The sequence below is a fragment of the Hevea brasiliensis genome, chromosome 4 (genome assembly GCF_030052815.1).
Source record: "Hevea brasiliensis isolate MT/VB/25A 57/8 chromosome 4, ASM3005281v1, whole genome shotgun sequence".
Classification (NCBI taxonomy): domain Eukaryota; kingdom Viridiplantae; phylum Streptophyta; class Magnoliopsida; order Malpighiales; family Euphorbiaceae; genus Hevea; species Hevea brasiliensis.
The window spans coordinates 60,765,856-60,783,027 of record NC_079496.1 but is presented as its reverse complement, the minus strand read 5'-3'; the positions used below and the strand labels follow the sequence as shown (position 1 = coordinate 60,783,027).

The 17,172-nt window shown below is 38.7% G+C and overlaps 1 long non-coding RNA gene across 1 annotated transcript; it reads right to left on the bottom strand.

Moving 5' to 3' along the window:
• Window positions 1-2,505: 2,505 nt before the first annotated feature.
• Window positions 2,506-4,931, bottom strand: LOC131179055 (uncharacterized). Its single transcript, XR_009148059.1, has 2 exons — window positions 4,499-4,931; window positions 2,506-2,862 (listed from the first exon to the last, which is right to left on the bottom strand). It is a non-coding gene; the product is annotated as an uncharacterized LOC131179055 (long non-coding RNA).
• Between the last annotated feature and the right edge of the window lie 12,241 nt (window positions 4,932-17,172).

The window sequence follows — 17,172 nt, the reverse complement described above, 5'->3', positions numbered from 1 at the left end:
AAGAGTCACGCACCCGCACCCGCACCCGCACCTGCTCCTAGTAGGGAGCAAAGTCGTAGAGCCGAGTCATCCCATGGCATTGCGGGGAGAGCACAATAGGCCTTCCTAGAACAGATGACTCAGTTGCTCCGTCAGGTCATCGGAGCCATCTCACAGCCACAGCCACCTCCACCTCCGCAGCCACAACCACAGTCACAACCACTACTATGACACCCCTTACCCGTCTACAGTGTAGCCGAGCAAGATATGCCACTCAGTGTGCCGGAGCACCAATTTTCTATTTTAATTACAATTTATCCCTTTTTATTCGTTCATTTACAATTTTTGATAAATCTGAATTTTTTTGCAAATTTTATAGAAAATCCGGCAGAGTGCCAGCTATAAATTGGAAAAACAGTTCTTCTGAACCTATTTAAAAACACTTCCAATATAATTTCCAAATCCAAACTCCATTATACACATTCAAGTCAATCTCAAAATCTCAATCTCAAGTCACAACACTATTTTCAGAAATTTTTCTTTTCACTTCATTACTAGAAGCACATTCATAAATATTTCTCAACATAATATACAGAAAATTTCAATAATATGAAATTTCATATATTTACATCATCAAATAATTTTAAGAGTTTATAGTTACAATCCCAAAACTAATACAAAATACAAAATACAAAATGCTACCCAAAATCCTAATGTCCTACCATATGCACTGCAGAGGTAAGGTGACTCTGAACTCTGGATACAGCTCTGAAGGCTCACCCTGTCTGATGTCTGCTGGGCTCCCTAGCTAGGTCTCCAGTACCTGCGCATGGCAAAAGTGACGCGCTAAGCAATTCTGCTTAGTGATGACAATATAGAATAAAATAAAATAAAATTAAGTATGCATAATATATGATTACATTTTTGGGTAGACTTAATTTTGGATATTATTTGCAGTATTATTCGATTAAAATTTGGTAAAATTTATTATCATTGCCCGAGTAACCCATATTAGTTGACTGGACTGGATAAATGGGTAAACTGGCACTGGGTACGAAGTACCTCGGACCATCACACCATCGGTCACATTGTGTCTCCCGGTGTGCAATAGAACAGCTAACAAGCTGTAATAATCATTAGGGATAAAACCCAAGTATAACAACTTAAATAACAAAGCCAAAGGCTATTATGTCACAGAATGGCATGGGAAGCCATGAAACACAGAATGGCATGAAGCCATATGCAGTACTGCTAACAGAACCCAATTGGCATGCCAACCTATCCAAACCAATCACATTAGGCCTACTAGGGTATTTAACACTTTTAATTCATGTAATTCTTTGAAATTGAAATTTTATGGCTACTATTCATTTCATTAGTCAACTAAAATGTTGACTTTTGCATTGACAATAGGTACATTGGTTCTAATACTCCCAATATACCACATTTTGCATTCTAAATTTGTTGGCATTGGTTGCTAATACCATTTCTAAACTTAATGTTAATTGGACATAATTTTCAGTTTTCATGCTTTGCTTTACTGTTCCATTAGTCATTTTTGCAGTGAGAATTTGGCAAAATGATCAACATGAAAGTTTTTCCTTAATTTGTCTAGTTACATTTCCTTTTTTGAATCACTCCATTTGGAGTTTTTTAGCTCTAGTTATGGCCCAAAAACCACAACTGGCTGGATTAAAATTTTGTCCAGAAATTCTGGACTGACCAAATCTATAGCACTTAGAACAGTGACTACAACTCACTTTTTGAATATGTTCAGGTCATAATTTGGGTTAGGTTTCTTCATGAAAGTTATTGGTCTATATCTCAGCTTCTTTCCCGTAAAATTTCAGGTCAATTGGACCTTTCTACGCTGAGTTATGGCCAAATGACTAAACACTGTTCATTTGGTCATTTTGCCCAGGGAGAATGCACGTCACCCAGATTAGGGCAAACTTTTGGTCAACTTGGTTTGGTTTTCTGGGCATGGTTTCTTCACCAAAGTTGTGCCATTATGTGTCTAGTTTCATGGCCAATTGGTCTTGCACCAATTGAACCTCTACAATTCAAGTTATTGCTGCCCAAACCTGCTGGACTCATGTCCATTCCTGCAAGTCACCAAGGGCAGCCACACCAAACCCAAATCCCACTATATAATTCACTTCATTTTTTATTCAAACCAAACCAAATGGTCACTAATTGACCATTAAAACCTACTTCCATCATCACATGAGCAAGTCTCAATTTCCATGTGACACCCCTTACCCGTGTACAGTATACCCGAGTAAGTAATGCCACCTGGTGTACCGGCACACTCTAATATTCCTCAATTAATTTAGACAATGCTTTTGCACATAATTTATGAAATACAAATTATTTAAACCATTTATCAAAAGTATCATTCATTTAAGGTTCCGAAAATTTTTAAGAAAATCCGGCGGAGTACCGGCTAAAAATGGAGAAAACCGTTCTTCGGAACCTGTTAAAAACACTTCCAATATTTTTATTTCATCATCTCAAACTCCAATATCATCAATAAAACTCAATATCAATATCTCGGTAATTTGTCAATTTCAGGTCTCAACAACCTTTTCATTTTTCAAAACATCCCTTTCTCAGGGTTCTCATACATAAACAACCATTAAATACTCAAATTAATACCATACATAACCATAAATCTTTATTATTTACATGAACCTCAAAATACATTACATAAATCCTAAATACATATGAGAAAATAAAAAGTTAATTACAAGATGACAAAATGGCATCTAGTGTCCTACCAATGCACTGCAGGTGACGAGGTGACACAGACACTGAGCAGAACTGTCGGATGGCCTCACCCAGTCTGTGGTCTACTGGGCTCACGATCGGGGTCTCCAGTACCTACGCGTGGCAAAAGCAACGCGCTAAGCAATAATGCTTAGTGGTGCAATAATAAAATAACAAGAAATGACAGATAGAAATATGTATTGCATGTACATGTTTTGTTTGTCATGTATTTGTATATCCATTCATTTATTTCTTCTGCATTGCTCATTTTCATTCATTTGGTTGCCCAAGTAACCTACACTAGGCATGGATGGATAACGGGTAACCGCACCGGGTACCTAGTACCTCGGGCGTCACACCATCGGTCACATATGCATCTTCCGGTGTGTGAGCGGCTAACAAGTCAGTAAATGATATCGAGCACAAGGCCAAGTCTCAATGCAAAGTCGAATGGCTAAAAGCCATGAAATCCAGAATGGCATTTTTGCCATGTGCGATCGCTAATCGAACCCTATTGGCATGCCAAACTATCCAAACCAATCTTGTTAGGTATACTAGGGCATTTGAAACTCTTAAATTCATCAATTTGTGAATTTCAACTTTTTTGGTGTTACTATTCATCATTGGTCAACAAAAATGTTGACTTTTAGCATAAAAATGTGTACATCAACTTTGGCACTCCCAACATACCACATTTGGTGTTTAAAACTTGTTGGCATTAAGTGTTTTTGCAATTTCAAAGTGTAACCCACACTAGCAGAAAATTTCAGTTTTGGTGCCCTAACTTCACTGTTCCATTGGACACTGTTACTGTTGGAATTTGAAGAAATGTAAAACATGAAAGTTGTTCCTTATTTTGTCTAGTTGAATTTATTTTTTTGAATCACTCCATTTGGAGTTTTGTAGCTCCAGATATGGCTCAAAAACCCAAGCTGCCCAGATATGCAGTCTGCAGAATTTTACCATATCTACAGTGCATGAACAGTGACTTGAGTCACTTGGTTGAATGGGTTCTGGCCATAATTTGGGGTAGGTTCCTTCATGAAAGTTGTTTGTCTATGTCTTAACTTATTGCTGTAAAAATTTCAGACCAATTGACCAAATCTACAGTGACTTATGGCCAAATGAACAGTTACTGTTCATTTGGCATATTCTGCAGAATTCAGTTTCAGGGTTCCGGATTGTGGCTGAGTTTTGACCCTTTTGCTTTGGTCTTTTGGGCATGGTTTCTTCAGCAAAAATGTGCCATTATAAGCCTAGTTTCATGTCCAATTGGCCAAACTTCAATTGAACTAGCACAGCCCATGTTATGGCAGTGCAAAGGGACTGAAATTTCAGTCCCTATGCTGCTGTCCATAGGGTAGTTTATACTTTCACTTTACCATCCCATTTTTCAGTTCTAATTAGGGTCAACCTACCTAAAATGGTCACTAATTGACCATTAAAAAGTCCTCTAACCATTTCCAAAGCTAAGTCACAATTTCACCTTTCCAAACCCTAATGTCCAAACCAATTACTCATACAAACTCAAAAATTCAACTCCATTAAACTCCAATTCATATATATGCATTAATTGACATTAATATACCAACTTAATTGCAATTAAACCATCAAAACCCTAACCCTAACTTGGCTGCCACCATTCATACATACTCCTACATAAGTGTTTTATTCAATTTCTTAACAATTTCTTATTCACTTGAACTTCCTAACATGGAATAAAAAGAAAAATGTAAGAGTTAGCACTAACCTTAATTTGAGCAGAATTTTCCCAAGCAATTCCTTCACTTTCTTGGCTTTTCTTGGTTGCCAAACACTTGTCCTTGATGTGGGTATAACTTTTTGTGAAGGAAGGATAAGGTTTTGAGGTGAGGAAGCTTAGGAAAATCAACCTTTAAAAGAAAAAAAATGGAGAGAAAGCTTCTTGATTTGGTATACGGGAATTGAAGAAGAAGAATTCAGTTTTTCCTTTCAATTTTCTGCCCATTTGACTCATTTTAATTGGTTTATGGACATGTGTCACAATGTGATTGGGTGAGAGTGCTTAGTGACATAAGCATGAGGTCAAAATTGTAATTTTAATTCATTTTTTTTTCTTTTCTTTGCTACTCATTTTCAATTCAATTTTTAGCAATATTTATTCACATTTTAGATCATAATAATTATTTACTTAACTGGACAAGTCGGCCAAAAATCACCTCTGAAGGTGAAATGACCAAAATGCCCTCCGTTTGGCTTAACGAGTCAAAATTATCTGTACCGATTGAAAAATTTTTCTAAGTATTTTCTTGGCATTCTAATGTCATGGGAACCTCAATGACCCTTCTCTGGAGTCCCAAAAATTATTTTATAATTTTCCCAGTCTAGGGCTCCTCGTTGCGAAACATAACTTCCCTCCGGTTACCCATCGCTTGGGCACCGGCTCGTTTGACTCAGTTGTATTTTATTTCTAAAATTTTTACTAAATTTTTCTTATTAATATTTAAGTTAATTAGGGTTCCTGACTTTAGTTTAAATATTTTTTCGGACGTTCTAGCTGTCCGGACCGACACCGGTCACCGGAACAGTAGAATGTACGAAGTGTACCGGGAGGGTGTTACAACTCTTCCCCTCTAATTTAAATTTCGTCCTCGAAATTTACCTGATGCAAACAGTTGAGGGAACTGTTGCCTCATCGTCTCTTCACTTTCCCAAGTTGCCTCCTCGGTGTTGTGGTGCCTCCAAAGCACTTTCACCAATGGAATTTGCTTATTCCTCAACTCTTTTACTTCTCGAGCCAGGATCCGTAGAGGTTCTTCTTCATATGTCAAATCCGGCTGTATTTCAATTTCTTCTCTGGAGATGACATGTGAAGGGTCTGAGCGGTATCTCCTGAGCATGGACACGTGGAACACATTGTGGATCCTGTCCAGCTCTGGTGGTAAAGCTAGCACAGTAGGCTCTTTGGTCCCACACGTTCAATGACTTCATATGGGCCAATGAACCTAGGGCTCAACTTACCTTTTCTTCCAAACCTCAACACTTTCTTCCATGGTGACACCTTAAGGAACACTTTGTCGCCAACCACATATTCTATTTCTTTTCTCTTCAGGTCGGCATAAGATTTACATGCATGCGAGGCAACCTTCAAATTGGCTTTGATTATCTTTACCTTCTCCTCAGTCTGTTTCACCAGGTCTGGCCCTACCAGTTTGTCTTCGCCCAATTCAGTCCAGCACACTGGAGTTCTACATTTTCTCCCATACAGTACTTCATATGGGGCCATTTGGATACTAGCTTGGTAGCTATTGTTGTATGCAAATTCTGCCAGTGGGAGGTATCTATCCCAGCTTCCCTCAAACTCAATGACACAACTCCTCAGCATATCCTCAAGGACCTGACAAGTATTTCACGTTATTGTTATCATTTCAATTCAATATTTGTATCAATTTCATTGGTTTCAATTATTTACCTGGATTACTCTTTCAGATTGCCCATCCGTTTGAGGATGGAAAGCTGTGCTGAAATGGAGTTGTGTACCCAAGGATTCATGCAACTTCTTCCAGAATCTCGATGTAAACCTTGGGTCTCGATCAGATATGATGGAAAGTGGAATTCCATGCAGTCTAACTATCTCACTGATATACAATTCTGCTAATCTCTCTAGTGAGTAGTCAGTCCTAACTGGCAGAAAGTGTGCTGACTTTGTCAATCTATCAACTATCACCCATGCTGCATCATGTTTCTTCCGGGTGAGAGGTAGACCACTTACAAAATCCATGGTGACCCGATCCCATTTCCATTCAGGTATGCGTATAGGCTGTAGCAAACCTGATGGAACTTGATGTTCTGCCTTGACTTGCTGACATGTCAAGCATTTAGTCACATAGTCAGCTATGTCCTTCTTTATACCAGGCCACCAATACTGCAGCTTCAGATCATGGTACATCTTTGTACTTCCTGGGTGCATAGCATATACACTGGTGTGTGCCTCTTTTAGAATACTGGTCTTCAATTCCCCATCATCTGGTACACACAGTCTTCCTTTGTAATACAGACACCCATCTGCCTTCACCTCATAGTCAGTTGCTTTTCCCTCTGAGATCTTGCTCATAATAGCCATTAGCTTCTCATCTGCCTTTTGCCCATCTAGTATCTGCTGTAGCAGGTTTGGCCTCACTTGCAACTCAGCCAAAATAGCTCCATCTCGAACCAAAGTTAGGCGGGCATCCAATGATCTCAAAGCTGTCATGGATTTTCTGCTCAAAGCATCAGCAACTACATTTGCCTTCCCAGGATGGTAATCAATTACACAGTCATAATCCTTCAGGAACTCAATCCATCGCCTCTGTCTAAGGTTGAGCTCCTTCTGGGTTGGCAAGTATTTCAGGCTTTTGTGGTCCGTGTAAATGTAGCACTTTTCACCATACAAGTAATGCCTCCATATCTTCAGTGCGAAGATAATTGCTGCAAGCTCCAAATCATGGGTAGGGTAATTTTGTTCATGTGGCCTTAGCTGTCTGGAAGCATAGGCAATCACTTTCCCCTCTTGCATCAACACACACCCTAACCCATTATGAGAGGCATCACTGTAGACCACAAAGTCCTTTCCTGACACTGGCTGTGTTAACACTGGTGCCTCTGTCAACATAGCCTTCAACTTCTCAAAACTGGTCTGACACTTGTCATTCCAGTCAAATCTGACATTCTTGTGTAACAACTTGGTCATTGGAGCAGCTATTAGGGAAAATCCCTTCACAAATCTCCTGTAATACCCAGCTAGCCCCAAAAAGCTTCTGACCTCAGTTGTATTTCTGGTAGGCTTCCATTCCATCACTGCTTCTATTTTCTTGGGATCCACCTAATCCCATCGGTGACACTATGTGTCCAAGGAATGCAATCTCATTCAACCAAAAGTCACACTTGGACAACTTAGCATCTGACTTCTTTTCTTTCGTGGTTTGCGAGAACAATCCTCAAATGCTCATCATGTTCTTCCCTGGTCTTGGAATACACCAAAATATCATCAATAAAGACCACTACGAACCGATCTAAGTGTGGATGGAAGATACGGTTCATAAGGTCCATGAATGCCGCTGGTGCTTTTGTTAAGCCAAAGGGCATCACTAGAAACTCATAATGCCCATACGGTCTGAATGCGATCTTGGGCACATCTACATCCTTTACCCTCAGCTGATGATACCCTGATCTGAGATCAATCTTAGAAAATACTCCTGCTCCCTTCAACTGATCAAACAGATCATCAATTCTAGGCAACGGATATTTGTTCTTCACAGTCACTTTATTCAACTGCCGGTAATCAATACAAAGCCTCAAAGTCCCATCCTTCTTTTTCACAAACAGACCGAGCTCCCCATGGTGACACATCAGCGTATGAACCCCTTATCAAGCAACTCTTGCAACTGAGTTTTCAACTCTCTCAATTCCGTAGGTGCCATCCTATAAGGAGTAATGGAAATGGGTGCTGTACCCGGCAATGTCTCAATAGCAAATTCGACTTCCCTTTCTTGTGGCAAACCAGGTAATTCTTCAGGAAATACCTCTGGGAAGTCTTTTACTGTGGGTATGTCACTCAGGTTTGGCTTAGCCTGCCTAGTATCCACCACATGTGCTAGGTAGGCTTCACAGCCTTTTCTCATCATTCTTCTTGCAAGCGTGGTGAGATGACATTGGACAAGAAATCATCCTTTCCCCACAACTGTGATCTCATTACCCTCTGAAGTTTTTAGAGAAATTCTCTTCAATTTGCAATCAACTATTGCCTGATGACGTGACAACCAGTCCATTCCCAAGATCACGTCAAACTCATGGAAGGGCAACTCAATCAGGTCTGCCAAGAATTCATACCCCTGAATCCTTAACGGGCAACCCTTGTATACCTTGTTCACTACCACATTGTGACCCAATGGATTAGTGACCGAATGTCTTGGTCACTCTCCCTACCAGATATCCCCTTTCTGGGTAGATTGATGCAGATGTATGAGTGAGTGGATCCTGGATCCACCAATGCATGCACAGGTGTAGTGTAGAGGGAGAACGTACCCCTGATGACGTCCGGGGCATCTTGCTCCTCCTGAGCTCTCATAGCATAAGCCCTTGCTGGTGGTCTACTGTCAGGCCTCTCTGCTGGCTCAGATGCGAGCCTGTGATGGTCCTCTGACCTCGGACTTGCAGATTTTCTACCTCTGCGTAGTGCGGGGCAGTGCATGCTGCTTGTGTTGGAGTAACTGTAGTGGTTTTACGCGGACAGTTTCTCAGCTGATGCTCTGTTGACCCACACCTCAAGCAAGCACCAGTCACTCTCCAACACTCCCCCTTATGCCATCTTTGACAGTGTGGACATGCAGAAGATGCCGGGGCTGGTCCCCTGAACCCCATCCCTGGAGAGCTGCCCACTGATGGTGTGGACTGACCTCTCCTAGGGGTAAATCGTGGCTGGGCCCCGAGGTGACCACAGCCTGTGGTGGGCTGAACTTTGTGCAGGAGGACCCTTGAACTTCTTCCCTGATGCAGAGCTGAACTCGACTGACCCGGTCCCTCTTCTCTGTCTCTCTTCTAGTCCACTCACTAATTCTCACTTTTTCAACCTTTATGGCAGCTTCCACTAACTTGGTAAATTCTGTGATTCCCAAGGCAGTGAGCTGGATCTTGATGTTGTCATTTAGTCCCTCTTCAAATCTCTTGCATCTTTCAGCTTCATTAGGGACTATCTCCCTTCCGTAGCGGCTTAATCGGACGAATTCTTTCTCATACTCAGCCACTGACAATTGTCTCTGCCTCAGGTTAATAAATTCTCTTCTTCTCTCTTCCAAATATACAGTACCCACATACTTCTTCTTGAACTCAGAGAGAAAGAAATCCCAAGTTACAGCTTCTGGCTGCACTTCACTGGACACCGTGTCCCACCATTCATAGGCATCATCTTGCAACAAAGAGATGGCAGCTTCCATGTTTTGCTCTGGAGTACAGTGGAGCTGTTTTAGTACTCTGCCCGTTCTGTTCAACCAGTTCTCGGCTGCAACAGAGTCATCTTCTCTCTTGCCATAGAAGTCCACAGCTCCAAACTTCCTTAACCTTTCCAGGTGTGATTTCTGCTGTGGAGCTGGTGGTGGTGGCGGTGGTGCTGGCATTACTCCAGCCATCTGTCTAAAGAAGTCGGCCATTTGTTGGAACATGGCCTGTGGAGGCTGAGCAGGCTCTGCCTGAGCTGGTGGAGCAGATTCTCTCATACCCCCAGTCTCAGCTGCTGCAGGTGGAGCATGACTCTCCACTTCCTCCTCAACGGCTCTCTGAGAGGAAGGATCCATATCCTATTCAAAATAAGAAAGATAAACAGATCTGCGTTAGTGTCACCTCGACTCTTACAAATGCAATGCATGGTATGGACTCAATCTAGGCCCAGAAACGCCTAAATCGTGCTCTGATACCACTAAATGTGACACCCCTTACCCGTGTACAGTATACCCGAGTAAGTAATGCCACCTGGTGTACCGGCACACTCTAATATTCCTCAATTAATTTAGACAATGCTTTTGCACATAATTTATGAAATACAAATTATTTAAACCATTTATCAAAAGTATCATTCATTTAAGGTTCCGAAAATTTTTAAGAAAATCCGGCGGAGTACCGGCTAAAAATGGAGAAAACCGTTCTTCGGAACCTGTTAAAAAATGTTGACTTTTAGCATAAAAATGTGTACATCAACTTTGGCACTCCCAACATACCACATTTGGTGTTTAAAACTTGTTGGCATTAAGTGTTTTTGCAATTTCAAAGTGTAACCCACACTAGCAGAAAATTTCAGTTTTGGTGCCCTAACTTCACTGTTCCATTGGACACTGTTACTGTTTGAATTTGAAGAAATGTAAAACATGAAAGTTGTTCCTTATTTTGTCTAGTTTAATTTCTTTTTTTTGAATCACTCCATTTGGAGTTTTGTAGCTCTAGATATGGCTCAAAAACCCAAGCTGCCCGGATATGCAGTCTGCAGAATTTTACCATATCTACAGTGCATGAACAGTGACTTGAGTCAGTTGGTTGAATGGGTTCTGGCCATAATTTGGGGTAGGTTCCTTCATGAAAGTTGTTTGTCTATGTCTTAACTTGTTGTTGTAAATATTTCAGACCAATTGACCAAATCTACAGTGACTTATGCTGTTCATTTGGCAAATTCTGCAGAATTCAGTTTTAGGGTTCCGGATTGTGGCTGAGTTTTGACCCTTTTGCTTTGGTCTTTTGGGCATGGTTTCTTCAGCAAAAATGTGCCATTATAAGCCTAGTTTCATGTCCAATTGGCCAAACTTCAATTGAACTAGCACAGCCCAAGTTATGGCAGTGCAAAGGGACTGAAATTTCAGTCCCTATGTCTTGTCCATAGGGCGATTTATACTTTCACTTTACCATCCCATTTTTCAGTTCTAATTAGGGTCAACCTACCTAAAATGGTCACTAATTGACCATTAAAAAGTCCTCTAACCATTTCCAAAGCTAAGTCACAATTTCACCTTTCCAAACCCTAATGTCCAAACCAATTACTCATACAAACTCAAAAATTCAACTCCATTAAACTCCAATTCATATATATGCATTAATTGACAATAATATACCAACTTAATTGCAATTAAACCATCAAAACCCTAACCCTAACTTGGCTGCCACCATTCATACATACTCCTACATAAGTGTTTTATTCAATTTCTTAACAATTTCTTATTCACTTGAACTTCCTAACATGGAATAAAAAGAAAAATGTAAGAGTTAGCACTAACCTTAATTTGAGCAGAATTTTCCCAAGCAATTCCTTCACTTTCTTGGCTTTTCTTGGTTGCCAAACACTTGTCATTGATGTGGGTATAACTTTTTGTGAAGGAAGGATAAGGTTTTGAGGTGAGGAAGCTTAGGAAAATCAACCTTTAAAAGAAAAAAAATGGAGAGAAAGCTTCTTGATTTGGTATACGGGAATTGAAGAAGAAGAATTCAGTTTTTCCTTTCAATTTTCTGCCCATTTGACTCATTTTAATTGGTTTATGGACATGTGTCACAATGTGATTGGGTGAGAGTGCTTAGTGACATAAGCATGAGGTCAAAATTGTAATTTTAATTCATTTTTTTTTTCTTTTCTTTGCTACTCATTTTCAATTCAATTTTTAGCAATATTTATTCACATTTTAGATCATAATAATTATTTACTTAACTGGACAAGTCGGCCAAAAATCACCTCTGAAGGCGAAATGACCAAAATGCCCTCCGTTTGGCTTAACGAGTCAAAATTGTCTGTACCGATTGAAAAATTTTTCTAAGTATTTTCTTGGCATTCTAATGCCATGGGAACCTCAATGACCCTTCTCTGGAGTCCCAAAAATTATTTTATAATTTTTCCCCCGGGTCTAGGGCTCCTCGTTGCGAGAACCGCAACTTCCCTCCGGTTACCCATCGCTTGGGCACCGGCTCGTTTGACTCAGTTGTATTTTATTTCTAAAATTTTTACTAAATTTTTCTTATTAATATTTAAGTTAATTAGGGTTCCTGACTTTAGTTTAAATATTTTTTCGGACGTTCTAGCTGTCCGGACCGACATCGGTCACCGGAACAGTAGAATGTACGGAGTGTACCGGGAGGGTGTTACATTCCATCCCAAAACCCTAACTCAAACATCACATACCATGCAACTTCATTGCATTTCAACATTCCACTTAGGAGATACATATTGTGGGTAGCCATACAAGCATGTTAACTCCATAAAACTCATCAAAATCGTACCCTAACAAAGGCTGCCGAAATTTAAGGGATTGCATACAAATATCATTCAACAAATTTTCTTTGTAATTTACATTCATTCAAAGTCCTTAACATGAATTTAAAGTGAAATTCATGGTTAGGTCACTAAAATAAATGTAACACCCCTAAGTTCGGTAGTGCGTTCTCTTATTCGGTGACAGTCTTTGTCTGCATACCTAGGATGCCTAGAACTACACTTCAATATGAGTCAGGAGACATAAAATAATGAAATACAACAAAAGAAAATACAAGAAAAATAAAGGAAAAATAATAGCAAAGAAATGTAACCAAGTTAAGCGAGCCGGAAACCCAAGCGATGGGTGACCGCACCGGGAAGTCACGGCGTGGACCGTTGACTAGCCTGATCATGGAACCACGGAAAACATTTTAGGACTTAAATAGACCCTTATTGAAGAACAAATATCATTATAAAGATCAAAGAAAAATTAAATAATTAGTACTATGAAAAGTGAGAAATCGAAAAACAGACAAAACCGATTATTCTTGAAAAATCGAATGCAACGAACAGGGCATTATGGTCATTTGACATCCCGAATTGTCTTTTGACCTAAATGTCCATTAAAAATAAATAGTATTACACTTAGAAAATAAAATGAAAAATTAATTTGGTGGTACCTAAAGTAAATAGTGAGAATTAAGGGTTTAATGTGGGATTAAGTGAAAGTTTAACATATTATATGATTAAGTGAGTAAGTGGACCACTAAGGGAATAAAATACACACATATTGGGGCAGGTGTAAGTCCACTAACCAGCTGAAACTTCATCTTCCCCAAGTTCTCCCAACATTGCCGAATTGAAGAAAATGAAAACCACCATGGCCGTTTTTCATGCAAGCTCATCTAACCACTCATTTCACTTCTAATCACTTAGGTTACTTCATGAAAAATTGTCTACACATCACAAGGAAGGGTTTGATACCAAATTTAAGAAGTTTAATCAAGGTTTGGCAAGTTCCAACCATAAGGTAAGTTTACATTTTTGAAGAATTCTTTGTTAAACTTTGTGTACATGTTATGGGTGTTGGTTTTATGAAGGAAATTTTTAAGTTTGAAGAGTTATTGAGATATCCATTTTTGGGCAGCCATGTAGTCATGTATTTGATGAAATAATTGTGCATATATTTGATGAGAAATGATGTTGGTTATGGTGATTTAATATCCTAGTAAAATATTTCATATGTATAAGGTGATTTTTGCACTTGGATGAAAATTGATGATTGTAGGACACTTGGGTATTGAGGAAGATTTTCGGCAGCTTGGGGATTCTTGAATAAATGTGTGTGTTCATGAAGGTGTTGGCAGAATATTGACCTTGAGAGTTGATGGATATGTGTATAGATTGATTGTGTAAGTATATGTAAAAATTTGTAATGGTTAGGTGTGTATGTGATTGTATTTAGACTTTGTAAATGTGAGCTTTAATTGGTGTATTAAGGATGTTTGTAATCTGCCCAAAGTGATGTTAATGTAAAGTGGAATATGGTTTTGGTAATGAACCAAAACAGAAATGGTAAGGGGAAATGCACATATAGTAATGAAGTGTGTAATTGATGTATGTTAAGTAAGGTAGTTAAGGGCAGTGTACATTTTAGCCAATAAGTTTAAATGTGTAACCTCAATTGGTATGAGACGAATTGGAGGTGAAACTAGGCACAAAATGTGCCAACTTTCATTGAGAAAACATACCAAAATTCTGCTTGCAAGGTGACCTAAGAAAATGACCAATTCGGATTAGGTGCAATTAGGACCTGAAAAATGACCAATTGGGCAGCAGTGAGTATTTAGGCCATAACTCACTCAAAACAGGTCCAATTGACCTGAAATTTTAACCATGAATAGTTAAGACCCATACCTACAAGTCTAATGAAGACACCAAAGCCCAGAAATGACCATAAGCAAGTCAAAAAGCTTGCACAAGTGCGGGTCCAAAAACTGGCCGAACCAGAGTTGACCAAATTGACCTAGAATTGACCGAATTTGATACCATTTGACCAGCAATAGTATAATGACCATAACTCGGTCTACTTAACTCGGAATGACCTAAAATTTTGCACCGAGGTCCATAAGACATAGATCTACAAGTTTGTAGTTTTGACCGAAACCCGAAAACCGAGGGAACTAGGTCGTCCGGCTAGGTCAAACTAGTATTCCGGAATCCAGCAAGTTGCATTAAAATGCACTAAACAAGGAAATGAGTTTGGCAAAACGTACCAACCCTAAAACCCTATCAAATGTGACATATTAATGACACTAAAACCTAATTTACCTAAAACGCATCGAGGGTCGGTATATTAGGTGATTAAGCAAATAAAGGTATTCAGTGAATAATAGCTTTCAGTGAATTAATTACCAAACATTATCGATAGAGACAATATAATTTAGTACCGAAACACTTCAAATTGTGTTTCTCAGTTACTAAAGACTCAGGGAAAGGGAAGGAAACACTGAGTCCAGACCAGGGAGACAGACATCAGAGGTTTGTGCACAACTAGTTTTCAACTGATTTTACTCTGAATAAGATTTCATATGATTAATTGTATGTTATTGATTTAAATTGTGTTTGTGCACAATAGTATTTCTTTTGAATTTTTTTCAATTGAAATGAATTATGACTATTTGTACATTATTGTTTGAAATTGTGGAAATGTGTTTGAATGGATATTTATTGCTTGAAAAGCATTGTAAATGATTTGATGGATACTATTGATTGAAAAGCACTGTAAATGGTTTTTGTGGAAATTAAAGATAATTATGAATTGTGTTGCCATTTTGTGAATGAAATTATAAATTTGGAAATTTATTGGATTCTCACTAATCATTTGAATAAAATGTTTGGAATTGATTTTGTGTTCACACTTAGCATGACAGTATGATATCATTCCTTCTCCATTTATGGGGTTGTGATCGTTTATTTTCCTTCTCCATTTATGGAGTCGTGATCGTTTATTTTTCTCCCTCTCTGGTTTACCAGTTGAGGTGATCGGATGAGTACTCATTATATAGCTAGCTCCCTTCCTCATTGATTTCGATTAGTGGGGTTGTGATTGCTTTGTCGTGGTGTACAACGCGGCATTGATCGAAAATTTGTGTCATGGCTCAAGTTGTGAATGAATTGGCAACATTGTATTCTTAACTTATTCGACAAAATTGTGTTGTTATGCAATTTGATAATTTGTGAAATGAAGTTTAAATTCTTATTGACATTTACTGTCTTTCGAATTTAACTATGTTTTGATTATTGAGATTTATTTTGATATTGTGTTAAATTCCTTATGACAGTATTGTCTTGAATTTAACTATGGTTTTTAAGTATCCACTATTTATATGATTTATGAATTATGATTTAAATTGTATTTGGTTAATGTTGTGCACCACTGAGACATTGTCTCAGCGATAGCTTTTTATTGCTGTCGCAGGTAGACAGACAGATAAAGGCAAAGCAGACTAGGCTGCTAGTACCTCCAGCGAGAGACTACCGGGTATAATGAGTATACCAACATTTTGTATTTTGTAATGTAATGTATGTTCACTGTATGTACATATTGTTGTTGGTTTTGAGCAGTTGTAAATTAAAATTGTACATTGAAGTTGTAAAGTAAATTATGAGTTATTTTGACTTGTAAAAATTGTATTATATTTCTTTTATCTCAGTCTTTGAAAAATAATTGTGGATTTGAGTTAAGAAACATGTTGTGTTGAGAAAATATGTTGGAGTTGAGATTTGGAAATTATTGAAGTGTTTTTTTTTTTTTTTATAGGTTTTCTGAGGAACTGTTTTATCCAAAATACAGATGGCACTCTGCCAAAATTTTTACAGAAATTCCAAATAAGTCAAATGTGTTAGTTCTATCACTTCAGTTCAAAAAGTTTTTAACACCTGTAAATAGTGCTCACCACTGTAAAAGAAGTAAGAAAAGTTTTTAAAATCCCTTGTAGTGTATTTAATGGATTATCGATGAAGCGAGTTGGTAATTCATTAGGTATACTACGGGATCATGTTATGCCTTACAGAGGGGTAGGGTGTGACATGTTTTAGTGGTATCAGAGCAAAGTTTTTAAATTCTGTTTTCACCTGTTATTTGATTATTCTTTCTTCATAGTACAACTGCTCAATATCATTGTTTGATACATACAGTACATTACATTATAAATATGCACTAACAAGAGTAAATCTCCTTGTGTTATTTGTTCAGGGGATCTAAAATCCTCGCATTGAATATGGAAGAGGGTGATCATTCAGTCGATCAATCTATTGAGGCTGAGGTGCAAGGGGATGCCCCAGGCCTACATAATGTTAGTGGTTCAAGAAGACCAGCATCGCAGCTTCGCGATTTCTGCTCATTCGTTCAGATGGTCGCAATGTTCCAACAAATGGCTGGTAATGTGCCTACTCAAGTCCCAATACAGACACCAGTGGTACAACCACAGTCTCCTACGAGGCAGTATGACAAATTGATGAAGTATGGGGCTACAGAGTTCAAGGGGACAGTAGATCCTCTAGAGGCTGAACAGTGGTTAGAGAGGATGGATAGGGTGTTCAAGAAACTTCATTGTACAGAGGAGCTCAGACTTGAATACTCAGTATCTTTGTTACAGGGGGATGCTTATGACTGGTGGAAAACC